The following is a 12,205-nucleotide window of genomic DNA, read 5'->3' on the forward strand; positions in this document are numbered from 1 at the left end:
AGCCAGGGCCAGCATTAGAGAGGAGCAAGCAGGGCAATTGCCTGGGGCCCCATGCCACAGGGGACCCCGCAAAGCTAAGTTGCTCAGGCTTCGGCTTCAGCCCCAGGTGGCAGGGTTCAAGGCCCTGGACTTCAGCCCTGCACAGTGGCACTTTGGCTTTCTGCCCTGGGCCCCAGCAAGTCTAACATTGGTCCTGCTTGGCAGACCCCCTGAAACCTGCTCATGGCCCCGCAAGGGGCCCCAGACCCCTGGTTGAGAACTGCTGCTTGAAGGCAGTGTTTCTCAAACTGGGACCCAGGGGCCCTGCTGATCAACTCCTCCCCCTCTCCCTCAACTCGTCCCCTCCCTCCAAGCACCTCCTGCACACCGGGGAACAGCTGTTCAGCATAGTGGAGGAGGTGCTGGGAGGGAGGGGGAGAAGTGGGGGGGGAGGGTGGAATCATGTTGGGGCCGCTGGCTTTGCTGATTAACTCCACCTCCTCCTCCCTCCCAGTGCCTCCTGCATGCTGGGGAAACAGCTGTTTAACAGCACGCCAGAGGCACTGGGAGGGAAGGGGAGAAGCGGAGATGGGGGGTTTAGCAGGGGATTCGGGGTCCCTGAAAAATTTTAAATCAAAATGGGGGTCTTCAGGTTACTAAAGTTTGAGAACTGCGGCTCTATGGGTTTAGGAGCACCATCTCACTGTTCCTGTCCCTGTAACAGCACTGATTTAAACACAGCACTGGGACTCTGAAGAGCTGTATTCTACACCCTTTTCTGCTGCTGACTGCCTGAACAAGTCACTCCGTGCCTCAGTTTTCCTATCAGAAAAACAGAAATAACCTAGAGTTGGCTGGCATCAACATAGGCCAAGTTTAAGTGTGAGGTACAGGGCTTAGAGAAGGTAGCATTAGTTATGTGAGAGTTTTGGTTTCTTTCTAATAACTAGGCTACAGATTTGACTTTAGACAAAATTGTGTGTCACAAAAAAGTGACCTTTATTGGCCCACTGTGCATTGGGCCCATAGCATCACTTTAAAAGCTATATTTCATGACCCTTCCATCTTCTTTCTGCCACATCTTCCAGTTCTGATCTTTGCATTTAACAAAATATTGGCAAATCAGAGCTAAGCAGAAACAGTTACACCCCGCACTTAGTCACAGACTGCTAAAGCATATAAAGAAATTGATCATTAGACAGCGGTGATTAACCTTGGGGAATGGGTTCTTTTGGGGAACAAGCCTATATCAAAGAGAACAGAGATATTCCTACACCAAAGTCCTTCATTTAGGAGAAGAATGTTAAGAGGTTCATCCCTGCTCCAATGAATGTTAATGGGGATTTGCCATAGTTTCAGTTGGAGCGGTATTGGGTCCACGTATATATTTTCGCATAGATAAAATTTTTTTTTTAAAATCCCTACTGATGCAACAACAGAAGGAAGAGCAGGATTAGAAAGCTAATTAAGTTGATTTAAAGTATTGAGAGGCTCCATTTTAAAATCTTTATAAAATCTGATATTGTTGTTTCTATGTCTTAGGTAATTAGCTCTGTCAAAGATGTAAAATGGCCCCCTGGCTGGTGGCAATACTAAAACCCAGAGAGAAGAGTACTTTCCAATAACAGGCTGTTTATGGCTATCCCCATCCTTGTTGGCCGAGGAACTTCTGGAAGAAGATTAATGAACTCTCCTCCTAACTTGCCACTGGTCTTTAGAACAAAAACAAGCCAGTGGTTTGGCTGAGGACGGCTGTCTCATTGTAGAGGAGGCAAGCCTTGGAACAGTCTAGACCCTGGGATGGAATAATCCAATGCAGACAAGAGGGAGCCAAGCTGAGTAATATCAGTCTGAGCAGTTCTGGAAAAATTAATCAGATAGCTGGCTACGTATGGCTGTCTGCAGTTATGGGGGGCACTTTGTAGTTCTGTTTCCACCTATTATACCAGTGGAACTTTTGCCTGAGTACAGTATAGACGACAGGATCAGACCAGCCTCACATTTGTTATCCCGTTTGACAGCAAATATCAAGTTTGTTATTCCAATCAGTTCAGAATACATTACATTGCGACAACTCCTTGGCTGAGGAGGGGGAAGCTGTACACTGTCTACTTTTGTAGTGGTACCGGTGCTCCAGCGTAAGTGTGAAAAGTACTCTGAGCTAGCCTTTTTTTTGTATTCTAAGCTACACTTAGGGGTTGCCTACCTGGATAATTAGTGTGTGGCAAGTTGGGGTGTAAATCTACCTCATAATAGCCTACTGCACATTAACTGGCCATGTGGACCCTGCTCCATGCACTAAATGTTCTGTACCCCATTTTGAAATGGTAGTAGATCAAAGTGCATTACTGAACTTTTTGCGAGTGGCAGCAGGATACACAGACAGTTAGTGGACAGCAGGCTAGTGAAAAGTAGATTTACTCGCAGCTTGCCATGAACTAAGTGTTCATATAGATGAGCCCTTCTATATCAATCTTCATCCATAAAGCTCAAAGCATTTTACAAAAGTGGGTAAAGCAAGCTTGCTATTTTTTGGATGGAACTTCTTTTCTTACATTTATGAGCTTCTAACTTGAACGGCCCTCATATATTTAGAAGTATTACCCTGTACAGCAACCAAAATAAATGAATAAAGCTGAAAAAGAAAAGAAAAGAAAAGAAAAGAAAAGAAAAGAAAAGAAAAGAAAAGAAAAGAAAAGAAAGCTATATGCCCAGTTCAATGTATTCTTCATACCAGAGCGGAGAGGGTGACAGTCTCTGAAATTACATGGAAAGTGATGAAGCTTGAATGTTTCAAAACAAAGATTTACGCAGCATTTCTGTTGACTTGGGACTGGACACCTTCTAGAGAAACCTTTTTCAGTGGATAGCTCTTCTCCAAGAAGCAGTCATATCCTTGGCAGCTTATTCACAGTTCTTTAGCTTTACGATACCCATGATGGGCCCTCAGTAATGCTGGAGATCCCCTGATAATAAAGACGGTGCTTCCCCTATTCCAGAGTTTATGGGACAGTCCAAATTTCCATTATTCCATGTCCTGTGAACCCAGCTTGCAGAACTATTAAGAATCACAAGTTTGCTTTGATTGCTGCTGCTGCATCACACTTCTACATTAATACATGATGAAGCATCATTACGTGAAAACCAACCATCACTGACAGAAGTGGTTGGATTTTAAGGTTTTCCCCAAAACTAGCTTTATAGGAGGCCTTCCCTAAACCTGATTCTAATGCAGGATCATGAGTATTTCTACCCTGTGGAGACTTTTCAATGAAGTGAGCTGTAACTCACGAAAGCTTATGCTCAAATAAATTGGTTAGTCTCTAAGGTGCCACAGGTACTCCTTTTCTTTTTGCGGATTCAAACTAACACGGCTGCTACTCTGAAACTTTTCTAACTTTGTAACTCAGGGTTACTGTTAGTCACTTTAAAGAGCTTAAGGTTTCTCTCCTGGATCTCACTGACTGTGTGTCTAGAGACGGTTTTTAGCCTTACTGCTATAAAGCAAGAGGGACTCACCAGGCAGGGGCAGGTGGTGGGTGCCTCAGGGAAGAGGCAGAGCACAGGCGGGGCCACCACAGCCCAGGTGTCCGGCAGCAGGTCAGCGGTGGTTGCGCCAGGGAAGGCTTAGCCTTCCCTGGTCTATTATACCCATACTCTCATTTTCTGCACCTTGGGAGGTGGCTAAATCCGGCATAGGGGAGGGCTGAGCCTTAAACCACCTCCATCCCTCCCTTAAAGGGTTAGCTCACCCCATAAGTCACAGCAAAGATCTTCTCTTCTGGGTTGAGCAAACACTTGAGAACTCTTATGGAACCACACACAATGTACAGCTTGGTTTAGTTTTCAGTTTTGCTTTCACCATAGAAGATTTCAATAACTCTAACCTGAAATTTAGAGAAACTTAAGAAACTACATAAATCATAAGAATTAGTCAAAACCTACGTGACTAGAAACGGGCAAGTTTTACACAGTTCTATTAAGGAAGTGCTTCAAATTATATGGCACACACCAAATGCTTATGCTCAAATAAATTGGTTAGTCTCTAAGGTGCCACAAGTACTCCTTTTCTTTTTGAGAATACAGACTAACATGGCTGCTACTCTGAAACCAAATGCAGAAGCATCAATGCTGCAAAAGGGAGACATGGGGGGGGGGGGCCGCTGAAGGCTCACATGACCCTCCTCAATCACTGCGGGGGGGGGGGGGGGAGCAAAGGTCCAACAGCACCCAGGAGTCAGAGCTAGAGTGTGAAATGTGGGGAGTTCTGTGCTGCTAAAACTTCTGGGAGTTTGTTTATAAACAGAGGCAGGGCGATTAAGAGAACAAAAGGCTTGTCATTAAATTAAATTAAGGACCATTAGATGATTCTGAAAGCATTCCCAGGATCTCCAGTTAAAAGACAGGAAACAAAGGGTAGGAATAATAGTCCATTTTCAGAATGGAGATAGGTAAATAGAGGTGTCCCCAGGGGTCTGTACTGGTCTGGGATCAGTGCTGTTCAACATATTCATAAATGATCTGCAAAAAGGGGAAAACAGTGAGGTGGCAAGATACCCAAGTCCAAAACAGACTGCGAAGAGTTACAAAGGCAGATGAATGGCAACAAAATGGCAGATGAAATTCATAAAAATTCAAGGTTAAATACAAAGTAATGCACATGGCAAAATATAATCCCAACTATACATACAAAATGATGGTGCTTAAATTAAAGATTCATTTTCAGTACTCTGGAAGCATTATGTTTCTGGAGTACTGCAAATGTATAAGAATCCTTCTCACTGTGCCAGTATCATCCTGAACTCATTCACCGGCTTCAGAAGACTTAAAAATCATCTCCAGTCATCAGTGGGACAGATGCAACTGAATAATGTCATTGTCCTTAACATGCAGGCCCACCCGAGCTGGTGTCCCCATTTGTGTCCCTCTAATGTGATGCCCCTCTAGAATAACATCCCCCTTTTGTTTTGCATCTTACTCACAAATGCTTAATATTACTAAGCTCATGCCATACTGTAGGTTAAATAAAGAAAACAAACTAATGGATATGTGCAGAATGTGTTTTTTACCTGTCAGTAAGCTATATGGTGAACAAACCTATGATGTCTTAAAGTGAAGTATTATACTGCCTATTTGGAACTTGTCCTAAATTTTAGTATGTTACATCTTATGCTAATAAATAAAAGTTAACTGACTGGCAGACTTGTTGAATATTTGCGGTGTTGGCAAGGACAAGGTTATGGTCGAGTGCTTGCAAAAACAGAGAAATCAGTTCTGAGAGCTTAAATACCGGACTCCAGGCTCACCAGCTTTAGCTTAGCGAACCCATGCTTGACTTATTTCAGTTTTACTACAGCTAGTCTGATTTATGTAGCAGGAATAAAACAAAAGTCAATTCAGATTTAATTGTTTAAAATTAAATGTTCTTTTGATGCCTTAAGTGCCTACGTATATTTAGATTACTTAGATTAATGCACAAAGCTAAGTAAATGTATTTCCTCATTGTTTTTTCCTGGTGCAGTAGAAAGCTAAAATCACCAGGTTTCTGTTTTCATATCTGAACTTTATTAGTTAAAGAATTCAGTAACATATTCACAATTTTAAATTTAAGAGAAGACTCCTATTACCATTGAGAGTTCAAGCTAAGAAAGAAAAAGAATGTTTATTTTAGTAGCTGCCAAGCTGTTTCCAAACTCCCAACTCTATTCCACATCCCTAATAGAAACATAAAGAATAAAAACAGATTACTAACACTTACATAATCTTGAAACCCTCTGCATTTGCTTCATTGCAACTCCTTTTGCACGTGTATTGTGTAATTGCAGGACTAAATAGCACCTACACAAGTTAATACCTCACCTGCATAAATACCTTGTATAAACACCTTGCCTGCAGCAGGGTGGGAGCAGTGTTTATGTGGAAATGTAGGTGTTGTACACGGTCTTACATGTTTTTGTGTTTGGATCTCTACCTGCACTTTTTTGAAAATTTGGCCTATTACAGCCAAAAGACAAAATGAGTCTTAGCTCTAGAAGAGAAAGCAAAATGGTGCTGCTGGCATGGAGAGTCTGAGTCATCCTGCTAATGCACTATGAATAGGGAACACCAGCTATCTGGATTTGGTCTACTAGCTACAGATACGACAGGCCCCCGGCTCTCGCTGTGGTTGACAGCATGTACTAATGAAGGAGTATGCCACTTCTCTCTGGAGCAGCAGTAAGATTTGCTATGAACTGTTTCTCAGCTAGGAGAGAAACAAGGGGGCCTGAAAAATATCCTGAGTTGTACATTTTATTATTGCTCCAAAACAATTAAATTGTTAAAAGTCAATTTAATGATCTTGGAAGGAGCCAGACTGACAGCTCTGAGAACCTATGTCTTCTGTGAATCCAAAGAATCAGTACAACTCAGTCAGTGGTAATGCACGCTTCATAACATCAACCTCCCAATGTGTCTCAGCCCTGTCCTGAAAGAATCACCTCAATGCAAAGTTATTTTGGTCTCTTTGCCCAGCCAATCCTGGTCCTTTCTACTGAGATTACCAACAATGAAGTCAATTAATGCCACTGTCCGCTAGGAAACTGAGTGGAGCAGTAAAAGCATTACACATAAGAAACCCAACATCCCCTTGCTCATAGAAAGAATTTTCAAAAATTCTATACAAGAATTGTGATTTTTTAAAAAAATAATTTTTACTTTTTTGACAGAGCAAAGACTGACAGAGCAAAGATTCTAAAGCCAGTTACATATGTAAATAAATTACATTACAAAACCATATGCTTTGAATTGTGATTGGTCAACTCATCCAGAATTAGTCTATTCACAGTAGAAGTCTATGATAAATAAGGACGCACTAGAACACACTAATTCATTCTAGTTACTGCCAACAAATCTAGGAAATCTGGTTTCATTCCTTCCCTCTCATAATGCTTCAGCAGGATACCAACTAGTTATGCTAATACATCCAGATACACTTACAACCATATCATCTTAATGAAACTCTTTGAGAAAACTCTAGAATTATTAATCTGGTAATTTTGCAATTTCCAATTCACCCCAATAACCAAGGATCTCAAAGCTTAATCTACAAGGATCTATAACATCTTAATCTAGTTAAAATTCACCTTTTCTTCCTCTATGCAGTGGGATTGTAGCCATATTCGTTCCAGAATATTAGAGAGACAAGGTGAGTGAGGTAATATTTTTTATTGGACCAACTTCTGTTGGTGAGAGAGACAAGCTTTCAAGCTTACATAAAACAAGAGCTTTGTATAGCTCGAAAGCTTGTCTCTGTCATCAACAAAAGTTGGTTCAGTAAAAGCTATTACCTCACTCACCTGTTCTTCCTGTAATTTAAATCCATATTAAGCTAACATCAGCTTTTATTACCTTTTCCATGGATCTCTCTGTTGAACCATCTCATTGGGATCTGGGGGCACAGGTATCAGTGAAAGAAATCTTGACAGCACAGGTCCCATAGATACTTAGCACCAGAGGGCCCCGGAGCTTCCTCATGGATGGTGTTGGGCTAATCTATCAGGAACTGTGCATATCTCAAGGTATCTGCAGGGAAAAGGGGTGGGCAGCGCTAGAATTACTGCTAAAGGCTACCACCCTTCCCATACGAAATTGCAAAGCTTAAGTCCCGAGTGATCCCTCAATTAATAAAGTTGTGTCATGTTGCTTTTACTTTAAAGAATGATGAAAAGTGTCTTTAACTCCCTATTCTGCAATGGCATCAGCAATGTAGGTTTCAGAGTAGCAGCTGTGTTAGTCTGTATCCGCAAAAAGAAAAAGGAGGACTTGTGGCACCTTAGAGACTAACAAATTTATTTGAGCATAAGCTTTCGTGAGCTGTATGAGCTGTACAGCTCATGAAAGCTTATGCTCAAATAAATTTGTTAGTCTCTAAGGTGCCACAAGTATTCCTTTTCTTTTTATCAGCAATGTAGTTATGCACTTTACACCTTTAGTTTAATAAAAGATTTATCCACAAAACACCATCCAATAGAAAAATTGTATTATGAAGGGGCCATATATCTATTCAGTGGCATAAAATATGCTTGTTTCCAAGGGTAAACATAGTGCTTATTATAGAAGATAAAGAAATGGAACAAAAAGTTAGAAAGGCTATTTCTTTTGGATATTAACTATGAATCGGAAAACATAGCGAACTTACACCAGGAATGAATTTGGCCCCAGGTTTTGATTCTTTTGTGTAACATGGAGGTCAGATTACCCATGCATATTTTGTATACAACTGGAAGATTCAGGGACTTCTTCAGAAAGACATGAAATAGCTCATAAGTACATCTGAATTAAATAAGGATTTAAATGCATTAACTTCACAGAAAATGTTGTGGTAAGACACTACAACTGGTTTTATTTTATTTTACAATTTGGAAACTATTGTTTCTACTTCTGTAAAGTGATCTATGACAATACAGGAGCCAAAAAGAAATTCCTGTGACTTCCTGCAGAGTGTTACTTCAACAGCAGTCATATTTTTACAAGATATAAATAGAATCATCCAGGCAAAAGTGAAGATTTCTTGATGTATTTCTTCATTTTAAAACATAATCAATTTATCCAAAAGAACCCTGTGAAGAGCTCAACATATTGTGCTTATATCACTTGTTTCACTTACATTGAATACAGACTATTGGATTTTCTTCTCAATGCTAAAAACAGTAGAGATTCAATAAAAACAAAAACCAATGAAAAATGGTCTTTACTGTTGTTTATGTTTCAAGAACAAAGCCTATTTTAAAATATTGCATTTTTTCGATTCCATATCCAAAACTAAAAAAGGACAGTTTTTCTTTGTAACTATACTTGTGTGGTTTAGTGTCTTTCTCCCAATTATATTTTCTATACAAACCATATTTTTTCAATACATTTTGAAAAGCTTCAAAAGCAGATCTTCCAAATGCATTACAGTTATCTTATTTTTGTCTCTGTAAATTATTTAGCTCAGAAATGAAGAATCACAAAACGATGTTTATAGAAAATATCATTGTTACGTTAAGGAAATAATCCCCAGCCCATAAACGGGTTTCTCCTACTAATCATTTTCTTGTGTATTATATTTAGGTTTTGGCATGTTAAGATGTAATATTCTGAGAATTTCTTAGGCCAAAACTTTGGAGGTCTCTTTTTGTCAAATAAATGTTTAACTTAAAAGACCAGTTGCCTCCGCTTTATTCAGCCATTTCTGATCCATAGGTTATGCCAATGACTTGCATGTCCATCCAACACTACATTTTAATGAGCCACATACTAAATCCTCAGTAAGGACTGTGTCCATTCCAAATTTCAGACCTATTCTTATTGCGGCAGGTTTGAAAACATTACAGTTACAATGTGCATACTATTGGAAAAGTGCCTTATTCCCCGCTATGCCATTGTTTGTAACCAAGGTGCATGCATAGACGTGTAAACAGGCATGTACATCTCACCACTACGTTCTTGACTAACAGAGAAGCCTCAGTGCAGTACAAAGTTTGAACTCACCAGCTCTAGAGTCCAAAGTGACAGTCTGGGGTGCAATCCAAACCAGTGGGGGTTGTGGCACTGCCTGCCCTGTAACCTTGGGAGTCTCAGAATGCTTTGCTGCCGTCGCTCCTGCCCTGGGCTGCTCACAAGTGAGTGACTGTGTGTTAGACAGCCCTAGTGCAGCAGCTCTGACCCCACCAGCCTGTGGACAGCCCCACTCTGGCTTCCACCAGCTTTGGTTACTATTTGCAGGGTGACCGCAACATATTTCCAGTTCGGAATTTTTCTAAACTGGGTGTTCTGTAATGTCCAGCCCTCTCCTGGACAGTTCAGAGAAATAATATGGTTTATTTTTTCTTCTAAATACACAACACATGACAGCTTATTAACTTCACTGGTGAATACACATCCCCCTTTAAACACTGAGGTGGTTTATAATGAACATAAAACAAACAAAATATAGTATAAGGACTGAAGACAGAAAGAGTTACAAGTAAAATAAAATAAGAATATAAGAAAGGCCATACTGTGTTAGACCAATGGTCCATCTAGACTAGTACCCTGTCTTCTGGCAGTGGCTGTTGCCAGATGCTTCAGACGGAATGAACAAAACAGGGCAATTTATCAAGTGATCCATCCCCTGTTGTCCAGTTCCACCTTCTGGTAGTCCAAGGTTGGAGTTTATATTTTGTCTGAATTAGTTCTACTAGTCCTGTTGCCAACTAACTTTCCTCTTCTTATAAAGACAATCTTCTTATAAAGATTAGATTCCATCTTTGTGGAAAGATCTTCAAAATGGACCATTTTCTTACTTGTTCCAGTAAGCTACTTTGAAACTACCATGTGGCTCAAACTGTGATATGAGCAATGATGTGTCTGGTTCTCCAAAGGCTTGAATCAGCAAAGCGCCTGGTTAACTTTAAGGGCTCATTCAATGGGACTACTTGCAAGCTTAAATTACTTTACTAGATCTGGGCCAGAGTGCTCAGCACCGTGCAGGACTGAGTTCCTACAGAACTAACCCCATCATTTTGTCCTGCTACACGTATATAAGTTGAGCCCCATGGCAGTTTCAGAACTTCTTAGGACTGAACTCTAAACGACCATCAATGAAAAGAAAGGCAAAAGATACCAGACAAAGCCAACAAATACCTATGTTGAATTAAAACAGAAAAGAAAAAACTTTTACAAAAAACTAGAAGAGTCAAGATATCTGGTCACCTTATCTTACCATGCCCAAATGTAGCAGGTCGAGCACTCATCACTGTGGCGCCTCCTGCTGGTCGTCTGGGAATTAGCTCAATTCTAGCACTCCGAGTGCCTCTCCTCGACCCCAGTGCCCCTTTCCTTGGAGTTCTGCCCCACAGCAGTGCCCCCACACTCTGGATCTCCCCTCCCAGGGGAACCCTATCCCCCCTTGCCTCCGTGGTTACTGCCAGTCGTCATCTAGCCCCCTTCCTCTGGGGCAAACTGCAGTCTGTAATGGCCACTTATCATTGGCAAGGGGGTTGGACTGGCTGCCTCTGCCTATCCCTGGGCTGCACCTTTGCAGCCCCAGTACCTCCTTAGGCCTTTAACAAGGCCTCAGCCTGGGGAGTTGCCAGGCTGGAGCTCCCCAGCTCCTCTTGCCCTTCGCCATTACTGCTCTGCTTCAGGTACCCTGTGCTCCCCAGCAGCTAGGTCCAAGGCTGGAGTGAGACTGACCCAGCTTCTCCCTTAGCCCTTATGTCAGGGCCGGCTGTGGCTTGACTGAGTGCGGCCAGAGCTGTGGCCGCTTCCCCAATCAGCCTACCTTTTTCCCCAGGAGCAGGGTAACTGCCCCCACTACACCAAGATCAGGAAATATACTGTTAGTTTGAATCCTCACTGGGAATTGAATTTGTAACACCAGACAACACAGGTTCTATTCACAAATCTGTCATAAGATGTTGTTTTGTACCACTTGGCTGGAATCTCAGTAAATGTGTGTAATGTGTTACTGAACCACGGGTACTTTAGAAACTGTTTAATCAATCTACATATATATGATTTATAGTAGATTTCATAGAAACCCTTGCTTTGCCACAATGGCTGCATAACAGTTTATCATCACTAGAAAATACTTCAGTCATCGAGTCCAAGGTTCTCAACCTTTTTCTTTCTGAGCCTACACACACACACACACACCCCTTGCTATAAAAGCTGTTTTTCTGCATATCCAGTAGATTCAAAGCTGTATTAAACTGACAGATACACACACAAGAAAATGATAATATAGGTACAAAAATAAAAATCTGAATATTATTTTTGTTTTACTTACTCAGCATGAAACTTGTTGCTGGTGCTGGTCAACAATTCTGTCCAGACGTGGGAGTATCTTCGACAAACACACGTGCGGGTCATGGTCAATGTTCACCTTGACTCAGTAGTTTGTTTTCATTGGTGTCACGGGTGACCTGCACAGCCCCAGCCCCTCCATCAGCCAGCCAACCAACTACACAGCACAGCAGAGCTGCGGTTCGGGCTTCTTCAGCCCCATGGGACTGAAGCTAGGGCTTGGATTCCTTCAACCCTGCATGGCGGGGCTCGGGCTTCAGCTTTCTGCCCTGGGCCCCAGCAAGTCTAACGCCAACCCTACTTGAATGACTCCCTGAAACCTGCTCGCAGCCCTCCATGGGGCCGCAGAACCCTGGTTGAGAACTGCTGATCTAGTCAACTTTTACGTTAATATATCCTTCCCATAAAGTAATTC

At 41.6% G+C, this 12,205-nt stretch overlaps 1 protein-coding gene across 5 annotated transcripts in view; it reads right to left on the reverse strand.

Annotated features, from left to right (window-relative positions):
• LOC311525804 (arylacetamide deacetylase-like) overlaps nucleotides 1–11,835 on the reverse strand; it is a 149,319-nt gene extending 137,484 nt beyond the window's left edge. For all 5 annotated transcript variants that reach the window (XM_084638183.1, XM_084638185.1, XM_084638181.1 and 2 more), the window contains exon 1: nucleotides 11,774–11,835. The gene's annotated coding sequence lies outside the window, so the exon portion shown is untranslated. The remainder of the gene's footprint in view (nucleotides 1–11,773) is intronic.
• Nucleotides 11,836–12,205: the final 370 nt, after the last annotated feature.

Source organism: Lepidochelys olivacea (genome assembly GCF_965140295.1).
Source record: "Lepidochelys olivacea isolate rLepOli2 genome assembly, chromosome: 9".
NCBI lineage: Eukaryota > Metazoa > Chordata > Testudines > Cheloniidae > Lepidochelys > Lepidochelys olivacea.